The sequence below is a fragment of the Hyperolius riggenbachi genome, chromosome 6 (assembly GCF_040937935.1).
Source record: "Hyperolius riggenbachi isolate aHypRig1 chromosome 6, aHypRig1.pri, whole genome shotgun sequence".
Taxonomy (NCBI): Eukaryota; Metazoa; Chordata; class Amphibia; order Anura; family Hyperoliidae; genus Hyperolius; species Hyperolius riggenbachi.
The window spans coordinates 373,223,627-373,240,972 of record NC_090651.1 but is presented as its reverse complement, the minus strand read 5'-3'; positions in this window follow the sequence as shown (position 1 = coordinate 373,240,972).

Genomic DNA, 17,346 nt, shown 5'->3' with positions numbered 1-17,346 from the left:
AAGGAGGCAGGCTTGGGCTTGAAAAGACACCAGAGAAGACAGATTCAGCTATAATCTTTCCGTAGCAAAGCTAGACTGAGTGCTCAGTCGGGGATTCTTATCAGAGGTGGTAACAGTCAGATTAAACAGAGAACAATGAAACAGAGAGCAGATTAGGTGTTTACTGCCATTTTCCCACTTATTTATAAGGTAAAATACAAGAGGGTGCTTCATCTCTGGTTCTCTTTAAAGTGCACTTAAAGTGTACCAGAGACGTCAAATGCTAAAGGTTTGATACTTACCCAGGGCTTTCACCAGCCCCATAAGCTCGCCTGATTCCCAAGCTGTCCTCCCGCAGTCTGCCATTCAGCCGCGATTAGCCCCGGAAACTGTCTCAGTCGGATCCAGTCTGGGTCTTCTGCGCATGCTCGGACCTCCTGCGCATGCGCTGTAGACCTGGACTGACGCGACAGAGCCAGTTACTGGGGCTGATTGCAGCTGAACGGCAGACTGCGGGAGGACAGCTTGGGACTTAGATGAGCTTATGGGTCTGGAGGAAGCCCCGGGTAAGTATCAAACCTTTAGAAATGTACAGTGGCTTGCAAAAGTATTCGGCCCCTTTGAAGTTTTCCACATTTTGTCACATTACTTCCACAAACATGAATCAATGTTATTGGAATTCCACGTGAAAGACCAATACAAAGTGGTGTACACGTGAGAAGTGGAACGAAAATCATACATGATTCCAAACATTTTTTACAAATAAATAACTGCAAAGTGAGGTGTGCGTAATTATTCAGCCCCCTTTGGTCTGAGTGCAGTCAGTTGCCCATAGATATTGCCTGATGAGTGCTAATGACCAAATAGAGTGCACCTGTGTGTAATCTAATGTCACTATAAATACAGCTGCTCTGTGAGGGCCTCAGAGGTTGTCTAAGAGAATATTGGGAGCAACAACACCGTGAAGTCCAAAGAACACCATGAAGTCCAAAGAACGAATACTTTTGCAAGCCACTGTACATCTCTGGTTTGCTTTAAATTGAGAGAAATGTGGAGGCTTATACCTGGACACATGATTAGGGCTTGTTTACACCTACGATGTTTTGAGATTGTTTTGAGCGTTGGCGATTTTTAAAAATGCCCTGAAATCGCTAGTGCAATGAATCCTTATGGGATAGTCCATATCAGCACATTTCATCCGCTTTCCGCTCAGCAAAGCGCTGCATATACCATTTTTAGGGTGATTTTGCTCCGAAGGAAGGTATAGAAAAAGTGCAAAATGCTAAAAAATCGCTTTGTGCGGTGATTACGTTCTGGATTTTAAGAATAAATATATTGTATTTATTCTTTTCCGAATCAAAGTGTTCACTTCCTGACTTGAGTCAGGGAGTGAATAAAAAAAATCGCTCTGCAAAAGTGCTTTAGAAAAGCGCTTTTAAAAAAAATGCAGTGCGCAGTGGAGCACCAGGAGGGGAAAAAAAATCGCTTTAAAAATCACAAATCACTGATGTTTGTGATTTCGTTTTTAGAACCGAGCCTCGATGATGCAATTTGCCTGACTCTCCTGCTGATCAGTGAGCACCTGCCTCTAATACTTCTAGCCATAGGCCTTGCTTGTTTCCGGTGTATGATTCCGACTACTGCATCCGGTAACATCAGCAGGACAGCCAGGCAACTGGTATTGTTTAAAAGGAAATAAATACAGCAGCCTCCATACCCCTTGCTCTTCAGGTTCCCTTTCAAGCGGACCTGAACTCAGAACTTCCGCTCTGCCCTAAAAGATAAGCAACAGTATAATAACCTTTAAAGAAAAAAAAAACATTTCTTTACTACAGCAGACACAAATCCTGCAATAAGTCTGCAGTATGTCTACTTCCTGCTTTAATGGAAGCAGACATAGGGTTAACATCCTGTGTTTACAAATAAGCTGCTTTGCCGAGGCAGCCAACTGACACAGTTGAGAGATCAAATCACAGTGGTGATTAGTCACAGATGAGAGGGAATTAGACAGGCTAAATTCCCTAATTATACACAGGGTGCATTTCTCTGTTTTCCCTCTATCCTGTGCAAGAGTTGAGGTCCACTTTAAAAGGAAATACATATGGCAGCTTCTGTATCCCTTGCACTTCAGTTCCACTTAAAGAACAATTGTAGTAAGAAGAATATGAAGGCTGTCATATTCGTTTCCCTTTAAGCAATACCAGTTGCCTTGCCTCTCAGCCCTGCTGGTCTATTTGGCTACAGTAGTGTCCGAGTCACACCAGAAACAAGCATGCAGCTATGGCTAATAGTATTAACGGCAGAGGATCAGCAGGATAGCCAGGCAACTGGTATTGTTTAAAAAGGAAATAAATATGGCAGCCTCCATGTCCCTTGCATCTCAGGTTCCCTTTAAAGCAAACTGACGAAGGGAGGTAAAATGTGGATATCCTGCCTCAGTAGTGAGAAGCTTCTGGATGGTACAGAGACTTCAGACCTACTTCTAGCCCAAACTTCCTCCAAATGGTCCTCTTCTTCTTGTGGCAGAGCTCCTGTCCATGCGCAAGTGCACATGTGCTGTGATTTCGTGAGTAAGGTCTGCACATGCCCAGTAGGCCAAAGCACTCATGCACTGCTAGCCTCATATCACGTACGCAAACAGACGTGCACAAAAATGTGTTTCTTCTGGGCATGCTCAGACTATATTCGCACATGGCCAAGACAGATGCCCTCACACATGGCAGGACTGCAGCCACTAGAAACATCTTCATCAGGAGGATCCAGGAAGCCTCTAGGCTATCCATGGATATCCCACTACAGAGGTTTCCAGTTTTCCATTTAAACATCACTACATGTATGCTTTAAAGGGCTTCTGTGGATCATAAACAAAACAAAACAAAAAAACCTGACACTTACCTGGGCTTTTATCAGCCCCCTGGAGCTTTCATGTCCCGCGTCGTCCTCCTCCGATCCTCGGTTCCCCGCCGCTGGTCCCGGTCCAATTGATCCAGGCGATCAACTGAGGCTCGCTCTCGCTGCGTCATCAGGAGCTTACTGCGCAGGTGCACTACGCAGTGAGCTCCAGGAGATGCCAGCGGGAGCGAGCATTAGTCGTCTAGTTAGACGAATAATGGATCGGTGCCGACGGCAGGGAACAGAGGAGCGTAGGAGGACGGAGCGGGACATGACCGCTGCAGGGGGCCGATAGAAGCCCTAGGTTTCAGTTATTGTTCTTTAGATCCACAGAATCCCTTTAAAGCAATCAAAAGTAATAGTCAGACTGCTTCCTCCAGTCAGGGCTGATTGTAGTCCTCCTCTCATGTGGCATGCCAGAATGGGATCCATGCCAAAGTCCCGCCAAAATTACGGAGTTGACGCAAAGTCGGGTTTTAATCCCTAAAGGGCAGAAATCACATTATGCACAGCTCTGGGTGTTAGTGGGCTGTCACACACAGAGAGATACAATAGTACTATCAGAATACAGCGAAACAATAATGCACAGGAGTGGTACTGTATGTGCAACTTAATGAGGCAACAGCAGTAGTGTGCACACAGCTCTGGGTGTCAGTGGCCAGTGGAGTGTCGTACACAAAAAAAACACTGGAGACCGATGGTCTGGCTCTCAAAAGGGCTGTTAGGGGTGCTTTCACAGCAAGTGAGGAACAAGAACACAGGCCTAGCTAATGCTTTCCCTACTTACCTGCTGCAAGTCTGACTCTGCTCTCACTAACAGTCAGCAGCCAGCAGAGAATGAATCCAATATGACCACCACAACTGTTTCTCAATATGGGGGTGGGGGTCTAGGAGGGGGTACTAGCTGATTGGCTGTGTCGGCTGACTGTGAGGTAAGTGGTCAAAGTTTAGCTCGATCATCATGTATAGGGGGCGGGTCAAACATGCCAAATGTGCGCTACAAATGCAAAATTCAGAAGGTTCGCAGAATGCTGTTTGCCAGCGAACAGTTCGGGCCATTTCTAAATAGGTGTACTGTTAGTGACATTCCGATTTGCAGCAATTTACCCTGTGGTAAGTGACACTTTTTTGATAAAGGAAATCCCAATAAAACACAGGTCTGAAAGTCCTGGCCACAACAATTAACAAGGTAAGGGACAGGGGGAAAATATTGGGCTGCGGGAAGGGGTGTGAATAATTGCTGCACTTGGGGCCTGGAGGAGTTATTGGCTGCAACACTGTATATGCAGTACAGTCATTAACCCCTCCTGGTCCCCAAGTGCAGCCATTAACTTTACTGGGTAGACTTATACTTGAGTCAATAAAAAAAATCTAGCTTAAAGTGCTCTTAAACTCTGACATAACATTCAAAAAAAATGTGTTTTCCTACTATTTATCAATCATATAATTGTCATATTTGCTTTTGTGCACAAGTAATATTGTCTGTCTACAAATTAAAAGTTTCCAAAGTGTAGTTTGTCTTGCCTTGAAAGCTGCCATTGCATTTTATTCCAGCTGCTTTTTATTATATATTAAAACCTTCTAGTGAGCTGTTCTGAACTGTGTGTATGCCTGAAGCAGAGAAAGCTTCTCAGAGAGTGTTTTCAGTTGTTTACACACAAATGTAACAACATTGGAATGTAAACAAATACACTGTTATCTCCAGTCTGGATGCGGATCTCAAGCTGAATAGTCTTTCCATTGCAGGACAAGATGCTGTGTTTAACCATTTCAATGATGTTCCGCTACAATTTTTTTTCTGGGATAGTGTGAGAATCTGCTCAGCTGCCTGTGCAGACAGGCAGCGTTTTGACCACTGTTCACGTCTGCATTCTGCAAGTCTCTTTAAGAGAGACCTTCTGTCAGTTTTGCAGCTTGTGTTGCTGAGGGATTTGCATACATTAGTCATGCAAATCCGTTACCTGCCTTCTTTTGATGACTGGCACTATAAAAGCATTCTGCTCCCAGAATGCTTTGCTGGACATTTCCCTTCCATGGTCTGTTCCTGATGGACACTGCTGGAGTGTCAGCCGTTGCTATGTAGTATACACTCCTAGTGAGTGTCAGCCATGCTACTTCTCGTTGAAGATTAGTTTAGAGTTATTCGTGGGACTGCGCTAGGCAGATTCCCTAGTCTAGTTAGGATTGTATTATTTGTATTGCCTATTCTGTCTGTCTGTGGGGTGCTAACCAGAGCAGCGGTCGGTTGCTACTGGTAGGCCCTTCTGTTCTGTTATTATCTTCTCTGGATCGCACTAGTCTCTTTGCGCTCGTGCTGTAGATCCTTCTGTTCTGTCTCCTGGGATCGCGCTAGCTACTTTTCGCTAGCGCTGGGGATCCTTCTGTTCTGCTACTCTGTCTCCTGGGATCGCGCTAGCTACTTTTCGCTAGCGCTGGGGATCCTTCTGTTCTGTCTTCTGGGATCGCGCTAGCCACTTTTCGCTAGCGCTGGGGATCCTTCTGTCGCTTGTCCCTGTTTTCGTGTGTCTGTCTTGTCTGCTGCTTGCTGGAGGCTCGGTGAGGTAACCGTTAAGCAAGCGCTCGCGTCCTCTGTTTTATGTTTGTCTGTTAATGGTTAGTTAGGCGTGCTTGTCTCTATTGTGCTTATCACGTGGAGACCGCGCATAACCGCGTGCACTGTTGCGAATGAGTGCGGTGTTCGCGGTTAGCTAGCGTTTGCTATTTTCCGTATCTACTTATTGTATTTTTTGCTGTGCCTTTGCTACTCTCGTGCTCCGCCTTGCTGTAACCTTGTGTCACGTCTGGCGATCGCACCTCTCGCGATCGCGTTCCTGCTTCTTATCTGCTGTGGTGTGTGCACAGTCGCGGGTTGGCGACTAATTTTATGCACACACACACACAATCTGTCTCTGTGCTCACTCTCAATCGCTTCTCTTGCGATTGCGTTTCTTCCCTTCGTACAATTCCTGTCTGGCGTGTGTGGTAGGGCAGAGGAGCTGTTCCTCTGCACTCCACAGCTCCACCTGCCGACAGGAATTTCCCTCTGCAGGTGCATAGCGCCTAGCCTGGGTGTCCTCAATAATACGCTTGTGGAGGAAATCTGTCGCGTCAGCGCACGTCTGGTGCGCTGACCACGGAGACGATTCCACAATCGTCACAGATAGTAGCGTTAAATCTGTAGGGAATCTTGTAGAGCAAAGTAGAAATGCTGATGTTCAGACCACTTTAAGAAGGTCAAATATTGGAGTCGACTTATACACGAGGTCGACTTATATTCAAGGATATACAGGTACTCAATAACGTGTAGGAGAGAGCGATTTCCAGCTAAAAACAAGAAAATCTTAACCTATTGGGGACCAGCTGCCTAACCCACTTAAGGATCAGGTGAATTTGACTGCGGGGGGAGCCTTTGGGGGGGTCAGGCAGCCAAATCCCCACTTTTGGTAGCTGCGCTGTGTGTCCCCCCTGTAGCCGATGAGCCGCAGTGGACCCCTCCGCTTTGGCCGGCATCCCCACTCGTACTGCTGCTCAGTTCCGGGTCGCTGCTTGATGACGTCGTCAAGCCGGGACCCGGCACTGACGCCAGAGCGAGCGGGGATACTAGCCAGAGCGGAGGGGAGTACCGATCACCGGGGGAATGGTGGGAAGGTGAGTGGGTCCTCTTCTTTCCCCCCTAATGCCGCAGCTCTTATGGTGATCACTATGATCCGCTGGCGATAGTAGTGATCACGTGATCAGCAGCCATACGCGATGGCTTCTGATCACTGAGGGGAGATGTCACCTGTCATATGACAGCTTAATCTCCCCTCTCGGGTGCGCACGATCACGTCGGGAGCGGAAACGACGGATGGTGCAAATCCTACGCCGCATCAGAGTTAGGCGGCCTCAAGGGCAGCATTGGATTTACACCAGTGGTCCTCAAAAGGTTAAACAGCAATATATATTTCCTTTCAAATAATAACAAATTCCAAATATTGTTATTATTGATTTATAAAGCGCCAACATATTACATGGCACTGTAAAAAGTAAGAAACAAAAAGGGAGGGCTACATAACAATACAGACAATGGTGTACAGCAATATACCGGATACAGAATTGGTACAAAATACAGCATTGGTAATGACAATAACAAAAGTAGCACAGTGAATAAAATGTATTACAAATTCCAAGACACAAAAGGATTAGAGAGCACTGCCCATGTGAGATATCTAAAGGAATACAGGGGAACAAAAGGGGGGGGGGGGGGGTAAGTATGCAGTAATCATACCATACATAAATATTAAAGCATCTGACATTTGTTGAAAAATACTGGGTGACAGGTCATGCAAGAAGCAATGCTATATGCCACCAGCAGGGGCGATTTTAGGCATAGGCAGTACAGGCGATTGACTGGAGTGCCATTGATCCTGGGGGCGCCATGTTGCTTTATTAAGCCTAGTCCTCTGGATGAAGCCCCGCCCCAGACTAAGCCCCGCCCCATGGGTGTTCTATTACTGGCTTCTGCTGCATCTGCTTAGCGTAAGTTGCAGGCAGCAGCTGCTGTGTCCCTCTGTGCCTTCTCTGCCCACATTACGTGTATTTTCCGATGAACCGCTGCCTGCATTGCATACTTCCTGGTGAAACGCTGCCACATTTATGTGCATTTTCTGGTGACACGCTGCCACAATAAGTGTAATTTCTGGTGAAACGCTGCCGCATTACGATTATTTTCTGGTAAAACACTGCCACATTACAATTATTTTCTGGTGAAACACTGCCACATTACAACTATTTTCTGGTGAAACACTGCCACATTACAATTATTTTCTGGTGAAACACTGCCACATTACGATTATTTTCTGGTGAAACACTGCCACATTACGATTATTTTCTGGTGAAACACTGCCACATTGTGATTATTTTCTGGTGAAATGCTTCTGCAATACGTGGGGGCGAAACAGTATGTGGGGGGGGGGGGGGTGTATGGCGGGGGCCACAGGTTTTCTCACCTGGAGTGACAAAATGGCTATAGACATCCCTGGCCACCAGTGACTTCCCAAAAGTGCTTCAAAGCTTGTCTTGGAGTACGGCTGGTAAGTAGTGGGGTATTATTATACACTCAGCCCCTCCAGTCAGGGGCGTAACTGCAAATCATGGGAAGCAAAACTTTGATGCCCTGCCCCCAATGTTCACACCCTTTCACTTGCCTCCCCCCCCCAGGTGCCCCTCACAGCCTGGGGGTCCATCTCACAAGGGTCATAAAACAGGTGCGGCCATCATAATCTTCACACCCATAACAAGTGTAGTCACAAAACACCTGACCTGAAGAATAGAGCCCTTTACCTGAGGGAGTGAAGCAGTTGTATAGGGACCCCTTGCAGCTCTGGCCCCCCTGCAGTTGCAGGGACTGCTCCCCTGTAGTTACGCCCCTTGCCTCCAGTGCCACACATTCTTACAAGTTGCTTACGTCATTTATTTATTTCGATCCTTTAAAGCACAGAACTTTATGCTTTAACATTCTGATCCTCGGGCCAGTTCTAGACTTTTTGCTGCCTGAGGCAAACTTGTGAGGATGTGCCCCCCCCTCCCCCAAATTGGAATGATTGCACAGCACCCGACAATTTGCACCACACAATATAGCTGCAGTGAGCCCCCCAAAAGATACCCTCAGTCAGTGGTGCTCAGCAAGATTTCGTATATCCGAACTACCCAGATAATCCGAACTTTTTCCACTATCCGAACTTTGAATAGCAATTCTGATATTTTTTCAAATACAAATAGGAGAGAGAGAGAGAGAGAGAGAGAGAGAGAGAGAGAGAGGGAGGGAGAGAGGGGAGAGAGAGAGAGAGAAAGAATGGCTGCAGTTTACATTTGCGCAATGAAATTTTATTTTTCTCCACCCACTTATTTCCTAACATTGTTCAGGTATATATTTGGCTGGTGTTGGCTCCGCCTACTATTTCTAACCCTAACACCTCAATTACTCAATAACCAAGTTTGTGAGCTTTGCGGTTTTTGGCATCAATAATTTGCATTGAGATTAAACAAATCTGATTGACTGTTTGTGACTCCACCCCTTTGTCTGAATTTGAACCCCAGTCACCCAATGACCAACTGTACCAGGTTTAAGGCTTGTGCCATTAACAGTGCAAGAATGGTAGCAATTACATATTCCCTCTTGAAAATCAATAGGTGAATTTTGATTGGCTTTTGTAGGATCCACCCACTTCTCTGAATATTAACCAAAGTCACCCAGTGACCAATTGTGCAAAGTTTGAGAACCCTACCATTAAAAGTGTAAGGATTGCTGCAGTTTACATTTTCTCAGTGAAATTTGCATTTGTCTCCGCCTACTGATGACCCGGCATTGCCCGATTATGTATTTTGCAGGTGCTGGCTGCGCCCACTTTTCCTAACCCTAACACACAATTAATCAATTGCTCAATGATCAAGTTTGTGAGCTTTGCTGTCTTGGCATCAATAACCTGCATTAAAATGAAAAAACTCATATTGGCTGTTTGTGGCTCCACCCCCTTTTATAAATTTAAACGCCAGTCACCCAATGATCAACTGTACCAGGTTTGAGGCTTGTGCCATTAACAGTGCAAGAATGGCAGCAATGAAATATTCCCCCTGAAAAATCAATAGGTAATTTTTGATTGCCTTTTGTAGGCTCCACCCACTTTTCTGAATATTAACCCCAGTCACCCAGTAACCAACTATGCAAACTTTGAGAACCCTACCATTAACAGTGTAAGAATGGCTGCTGTTTACATTTTCCCAGTAAAATTTGTATTTGTCTCCACCCCCTTATGACCCGGCATTGCCCGCTTATGTATTTGGCTGGTGTTGGCTGTGCCCGTTTTTCTAACCCTAACGCACAATTAATCAATTACCAAGTTTGTGAGCTTTGTGGTGTTTGGCATCAATAATTTGCATTGGAATATAAAAAATCTAATTGGCTGTTTGTGGCTCCACTCCCTTTCTGAAATTGAACCCTAGTCACTTAATGATCAACTGTACCAGGTTTGAGGCTTGTGCCATTAACAGTCCAAGAATGGCAGCAATGTAAATATTCCCCTTGAAAATCAATAGGTTAATTTTGATTGGCTTTTATAGACTCCACCCACTTTTCTGAATATTAATCCCAGTCACCCAGTAACCAACTGTGCAAAGTTTGAGAACCCTACCATTAACAGTGTAAGAATGGCTGCTGTTTACATTTTCCCAGTAAAATTTGTATTTGTCTCCGCCCACTTATGACCCGGCATTGCCCATTTATGTATTTGGCTGGTGTTGGCTGTGCCTACTTTTCTAACCCTAACACACAATTAATCAATTACCAAGTTTGTGATCTTTGCGGTGTTTGGCATCAATAATTTGCATTGAAATGAAACAAATGTAATTGGCTATTTGTGGCTCCACCCCCTTTCTGAAATTGAACCCTAGTCACCCAATGATCAACTGTACCAGGTTTGAGGCTTGTGCCATTAATAGTGCAAGAATGTCAGCAATGTAAATATTCCCCTTGAAAATCAATAGGTTAATTTTGATTGGCTTTTATAGACTCCACCCACCTTTCTGAATAGTAATCCCAGTCACCCAGCGACCAACTGTCCAAAGTTTGAAAACCCTACCATTAACAGTGTAAGAATGGCTGCAGTTTACATTTTCCAGTGAAATTTGTATTTGTCTCCGCCCCATTTTTGGTTATGGGAATAAAAAGTATCCTATACTTTATTCCAGGTAATGTACTATGTGTGTGCCAAATTTCATTCAAATCCGTTCAGCCATTTTTGCGTGATCGAGTAACAAACATCCAAACATCCAAACATCCGAACTTTCCCATTTATTATATTAGTAGGATTATTATTATTTTGTATTTATATAGCGCCAACATCTTCCACACCGCTGTACAGAGTATATCGTCTTGTCACTAAATGTCCCTCGGAGGAGCTCACAATCTAATTTCCTACCATAGTTCTATTTCTATGTATGTATTGTGTAGTGTATGTGTTGTAGTCTAGGGCCAAGGCGAGAGCGCTAACCAGTATGCCATCGTGCTTCCCATTTTCATTCATTACCTACTATCCCATATTATTCTATCCAAGTATAATTGCATTTGTCACCTTTTAATACTTATTCTTAGTATTGAGGATGATTAACCAGAAATACTTTCCTGTACCTTTAAAAAAAAAAGTTCCCATGCCAATATCCTCGGTAAAGTCCCACGCCAATATCCTCTATCTTGCGACCTTGATTAAAGATCTCCACCGCTCCGCACACCCGCCAACACACACGCTGCTTACCGTCATGCCTAAGGGAATCCTACTGATCCTCATTGGTCTGTTATTAGACCAAGGAGGAGCCAAAATGTAAAGATGCTTTAGCTATACAGAGTACAGCTAGAGCTGTGCTCCATTCTCCCTCCTGCAAGCTCCCCCTCTCCTCCCTCCCCACCTCATCTAGGGCTTGAATCCCTGAGACAAATAGCATGCCTTATCAGAGTTAGCATGCCTTATCAAAAATAACACACCTTATTAGAGTTAACACACCTTATCAGAGTAGCACAGCGAGTGTTACAAATTTATGCCTGATAATTGGCAATGACGAGAGCTCCACTCGTACTGCCCTAGCCCCTGCGGACATTATCCCTGCATTTTGATTGGCCCAATAGGCTGCCTGTCAATTTTTCTGTCAAGTGACAAGCAGCCTATTAGGCCAATCAAAGTGGAGCTCTCGTCATTGCCAATTAGCAGACATAAGTTCATAGTACTCGTTGTGCTACTCTGATAATGCGTGTTAACTCTGATAAGGCATGCTATTTGTCTTAGTGAATCAAGCCCCTATAGCGCTCACCCACGCTGTCACCCTGGAGCACCCAGCAGCACCCTTATATAAGCAATCAAAAGGTTATCAATCAGAGACATTTACCTTTGGTGTGTTGAATGTCTGGTGTATTCTAGTTAATTTGATTGTTCCACCCTTAAAAAGCTACCCATTGGCCTCAATTCAATAAGAAGTTTAGACTAGTCTACAGATGGTTTTTAGTCTACTGATGATTTAGTCAGTAGCATCAAAGTGGAATTCATTATTACCAAATGTTTTAGACCTGTTTTTAGACCTGGTCTAAAACATTTGGGGCCTGATTCACAAAGCGGTGCTAACAGTTAGCACGCTGGTGAAAAGCCCTTTATCGCGCCTAAAATAAGTTTAGGCATGATAAGTTTAGGCGTGATAAGTTTAGGTGTGATAAGTTTAGGTGTGATAAATTTAGGCGTGATAAGTTTAGGTGTGATAAGTTTAGGCGTGATAAGTTTAAGCACCAACTGGGTTAGCACCGCAGTGCACAGCTGATCAAAAGTTTTGCGCTAGCAAAGTCTGGTGCACTTCGAATAGAGTTTAATGGTGCTGCTTTGCGTGCGGGATTTTGCGCGCGATCTAAACTTATCACGCCTAAACTTATCACGCCTAAACTGGCTTTTCACCAGCGTGGTGCAATGGTTATTATGCCTAAAGTCTCTAACTGGGTTAGCACCGCTTTGTGAATCGAGCCCTTGGTAATTAGGTCGGTAAAGCAGTGGAAATGATCAAAAGATGCAATTTACAAAGAGTAGCTATGAATGACATCCTTCTCCTCTGATGAGCTCTCTGGATACAATTAAACTCCTTAATAATTAATTCAAAAGGTTCTATCCTCACATCTAAAATACCTCACAGAATTACTTTACCTACAGAAATCAGCTGGTCTAATCTCTGTCAGAAAAAGTGGGCGTGGTTACTCCTTGTTTGCCTTTGTGAATTGTGTAATTACTGAATGTTAGACCAGGTCAAAAAACAGGTCTAAAACATTACACCAAACCATCAGGAGACTGAAAACTGTCTGTAGACTAGTCTAAACTGCTTAGTGAATTAAAGGCCTTTAAAAAGCACACCTAGCTAAAGCTGGCCACCAGGGCCGGATTTGTACTTTCCAGCGCCCTAGGCCGGCTGTCACCAACCGCCCCCCCCCCCATTCTGTCCAACTCTGACTAGTGATCACTGGGTTACATGGGCTCCTGTCTGTTTTGCTGCTTTGCCCCCCCCCCCCCCCCCCGTTCAAAGAAGCAGTGCATGCTCTGTCCACTGCATGTAATTTTGCACTCCAGCCTGGATGCACAGCAGCCGATAGTGTTCTGGGCTTGCATAATTCAGAAATGATGCTCATATATGAGCAGCACTTGTCAAGTACACATACCCATAACACTCCAAGCCTCGGCTGCTGTGCACATCAGTACAGGAGTGCATAATAACAAGAAGCCAGAAAGGACAGAGCATGCACTGCTTCTTTGTCCTTTGTGCGACTTGCTTCAGTCAGAGTCACAAACAGGTGATGGTGCAGCGCAAAGGAGAGAAGCCCATCCAACCCAGAGAACAGGTAAGTAGAAGGATCCCAAACTACGCACGCTGGCATAGATGTCGTATAATGCTAGGTACACACGATGCAATTCTGACAGATTTACTGTCAGATCGATTATTTCCAATGTCTGATCTGATTTACAATCAATTTTTCAATCGATTTTCCGTTCATTTCTATGAAAAAAATCATTCAGAAAATCTATCGGATAGCAGATAGGACATGTTGGAAATAGTCGATCTGACAGTAAATCTGTCAGAAAATTGCATCATGTGTATCTAGCATAAGCTCAGGTGTACTTTACACAGTGACAATTTAGCACTTGGGGCAAGTTAAGACAGATCTTAATCAGTCAGCAGGAAGTTTTTACGTTTTGTAATAGAATGATAATATTTATTGGCTAACCAAAATAAAATAGTGAGCCTTTGGCTAATGAGTCATCTTCAGACTTTGTTCCTGTATACAAGATGTTAGGAGTAGGACACACAGCTATATATACAGTCAGCAGGAGATGCATACATTGTTTTGTAAATATAAATAAATGCAATACAGTTGTCATTCTGTTTCAAAACATCCTGCTTTCACTGATGGCTAACACAGAACAATGCTTTGCAGCTTCTAAAACATGTCAGGAAAGAGTTAAACTGTAGCAAAGAGAATGTTGCTGTCAGGAAAGAAAACAAACCATAAATTCAACAGGTCTCAGGTCTTTAACAGCTCTGACCAAGTAATAAAACATCAGTCAGGGGGAGAGGAGAGCTGATAATTCCTGTCCATGAATGCGTGCTGCATAAAAAAACTAATCTGAACTCAAAAGTTCTACTACTTGAGCCCATATATTTTTCTTCTCACAGCAGCTTGTATGTCCCCACTCATTATACTGGACAAGTTCCTCAGATGACAATAGATACTGTCATCACACACACTCTGCAGTGAGAGAGATGCAGGGATCTCTGGAATTCAGGCAGAATAGAGCAAAGCAGAAGTGATTTACTTTGACATGTGACCTCTTATCTCTCCAAGTCCTGCGCCCTGCTGAATTTTATCGCCTTTGTGGCCTTTCCAGAAATCCGGCCCTGCTGGCCACTAACGGTCCAATTTCTAGCAAAAAATAATCAGAGCGATCAGAAATTCTGATCGGAAGTGAAATATTGTAATACATTGTTCACTACACCATCAACGAACCAATCTTTGCTTCCTATCTATCACAACCAACAAGAAAATCCAAATTTTGGTTCGCCGAAAATTCATTCGGACGACATTTTTTTCACTCATTCATAATTGATTGTGTCCACCAATGGAGATTATTTACAACCAATCCAATCAGAATTTCTGATCGCTCGAACGACTTTTCGCTTGAAATTGGACCGTTAGTGGCCACCTTAACACGTCACCCAAAGCTTACTATAAGCCTTTCTTATATACTTTAGGTGGCCACTAACAGTCCAACTTCTGATTGGAAGAAAATCGTTCATTACACCATCAATGAACCAATGTTTGCTTTCTATCTATCAGAACCAACAAGAAAAATCCAAATTTTGATTTGACAAAAATCCAATCGGACAACTATTTTTATAATCGTTCATAATCGATTGTGCCCATCTACTGAGATTGTTTACAACAAATCCAATCAGAATTTCTGATTACTCGAATGATTTTTCACTAGAAATTGGACTGTTAGTGGCCACCTTTAGCCAGGCTTCCTGAACTGAGCGTAGATTAGGATATTAAGCAGCAGGGGGTGGTCTCTACTAATGCAAATCAATCAGAGGGTAGTCTCTAATAATGCAAATCAACAGACCCTGTTTGAAGTTACACAAAAGCTACCAGGTAATAGGTGTGAAACCAGTGAGGCCAGAAATACAAACAGCAGTAATGAAAATCACTACAGGCAATCCTGCAATTGGTAAATATAATGAAGGCAGATCACATCACATGGGATGGGAAATACACAGGCAATATTCGTAAGATGCGGTTGGTTGTCAGACCTGTGTGTTGTTAGATGGATTGGGACATACGGTATCAGTTGAAACGGGCACCTGACCCATCTGTGTAAAAAGGGCTCCACCACAGACTTCAATGTTATTTGCTGCGAATCTCCGCTATAAGGGGGTGAAATCGTTTTTTTTGGGGGGGGGGGGGCTATAAAAGGGCATCCGATATAGCCAAGATTTTCTACAACTATATAAATTCGGCTACAAAGAGAACATCTTTTGTTTGGGCTATTACAGGGCGTTGAATAAAGCCGAGATTTCTTACGGCTATATAAATTCAGCTACAGGGAGGAAGTATTTTATCTATATATATAGTGTGTGTGTGTGTGTGTGTGTGTGTGTGTACGGTGTGTACGGTGTGTGTGTGTGTGTGTGTGTGTGTGTGTGTGTGTGTGTACGGTGTGTGTGTGTGTGTGTGTGTGTGTGTACGGTGTGTGTGTGTGTGTGTGTACAGAGTGTGTGTGTGTGTGTGTGTGTGTGTACAGTGTGTGTGTGTGTGTGTGTGTGTGTGTGTGTGTGTGTGTGTGTGTGTGTACGGTGTGTGTGTGTGTGTGTGTGTGTACAGTGTGTGTGTGTGTGTGTGTGTGTGTACAGTGTGTGTGTGTGTGTGTGTATGTGTGTGTGTATGTGTGTGTGTATAGTGTGTGTGTGTGTGTGTGTGTACAGTGTGTGTACAGTGTGTGTGTGTGTGTGTGTGTGTGTGTGTGTGTGTGTGTGTGTGTGTGTGTGTGTGTGTGTGTGTGTGTGTGTGTGTGTGTGTGTACGGTGTGTGTGTGTGTGTGTGTGTGTGTGTACAGTGTGTGTGTGTGTGTGTGTGTGTGTGTGTGTGTGTGTGTACAGTGTGTGTGTGTGTGTGTATGTGTGTGTGTATGTGTGTGTGTATAGTGTGTGTGTGTGTGTGTGTACAGTGTGTGTACAGTGTGTGTGTGTGTGTGTGTGTGTACAGTGTGTGTACAGTGTGTGTGTGTGTGTGTGTGTGTGTGTGTGTGTGTGTGTGTGTGTGTGTGTGTGTGTGTGTGTGTGTGTGTGTGTGTCGCGATCACGCGAAAACGGCTTGACCGATTTGAACGAAACTTGGTATACAAATCCCTTACTACCTGGGATGATATGTTCTGGGGGTCTCGGGTCCCTCCTGCACAACTGGGCGGAGTTACAAACAGCCAATTAGATTTCACCCATTCATGTCAATGGAAAAAATGGAAAAGGCTGCCATTCTCACAGTAATCAAGCCAGAGTCCCCACACTTGGCACAGTTGGTCACTTGGTGACCGAGGTTACAATTCCAGGAAAAGTGGGCGGAGCATAAAACAGTCAAACTAATTTCATTCCCATTCATTTTCAATGGGAAAATGTAAACTTCAGCCATTCTTCCACTGTTAATCGCAGGGTTTTCAAACTTCGTACACTTGGTCATTGGGTGAATGAGATAAAGATTCAGAAAAGTGGGTGGAGCCTACAACAGCCAATCAAAATTTACCTATTGATTTTCAAGGGGAATATTTAAACTGCTGCCATTCTTACACTGTTAATGGCAGAGGCTTCAAACTTGCTACAGTCAGCCATTGGGTGACTGAAGTCCAAATTCACTAAAGGGGCAGGGCCACAAAGAGCCAATCAGATTTCCCTGAAGGATAAACTGCTTCCATGCACACATTTATGATGCCAGGAACCTGAAAGCTCACAAACTTGGTCACTGAGTGACTGTGTGTCAAGGTTACAAAAAGTGGGCAGAACCAAAACAAATTTCCCTGGGAAAATATAAACTGCAGCCATACTTACACTGTTAATGGCAGGGTTCTCAAACTTTGCCCAGTTGGTCTCTGGGTGACTGGAATTAATATTCAGGAAACTGGGTAGAGCCTAAACAATCAAAATTCACCTCTTGATTTTCAAGGGGAATATTTAAATTGCTGACATTCTTAACCACTTGAGGACCCACCCTTTACCCCCCCTTAACGACCAGCGCTGTTGTAGCTGATCTGTGCTGGGTGGGCTCTGCAGCCCCCAGCACAGATCAGCGTGCAGGCAGAGCGACCAGATCGCCCCCCTTTTTTCCCCACTAGGGGGATGATGTGCTGGGGGGGTCTGATCGCTCCTGCCTGCGGG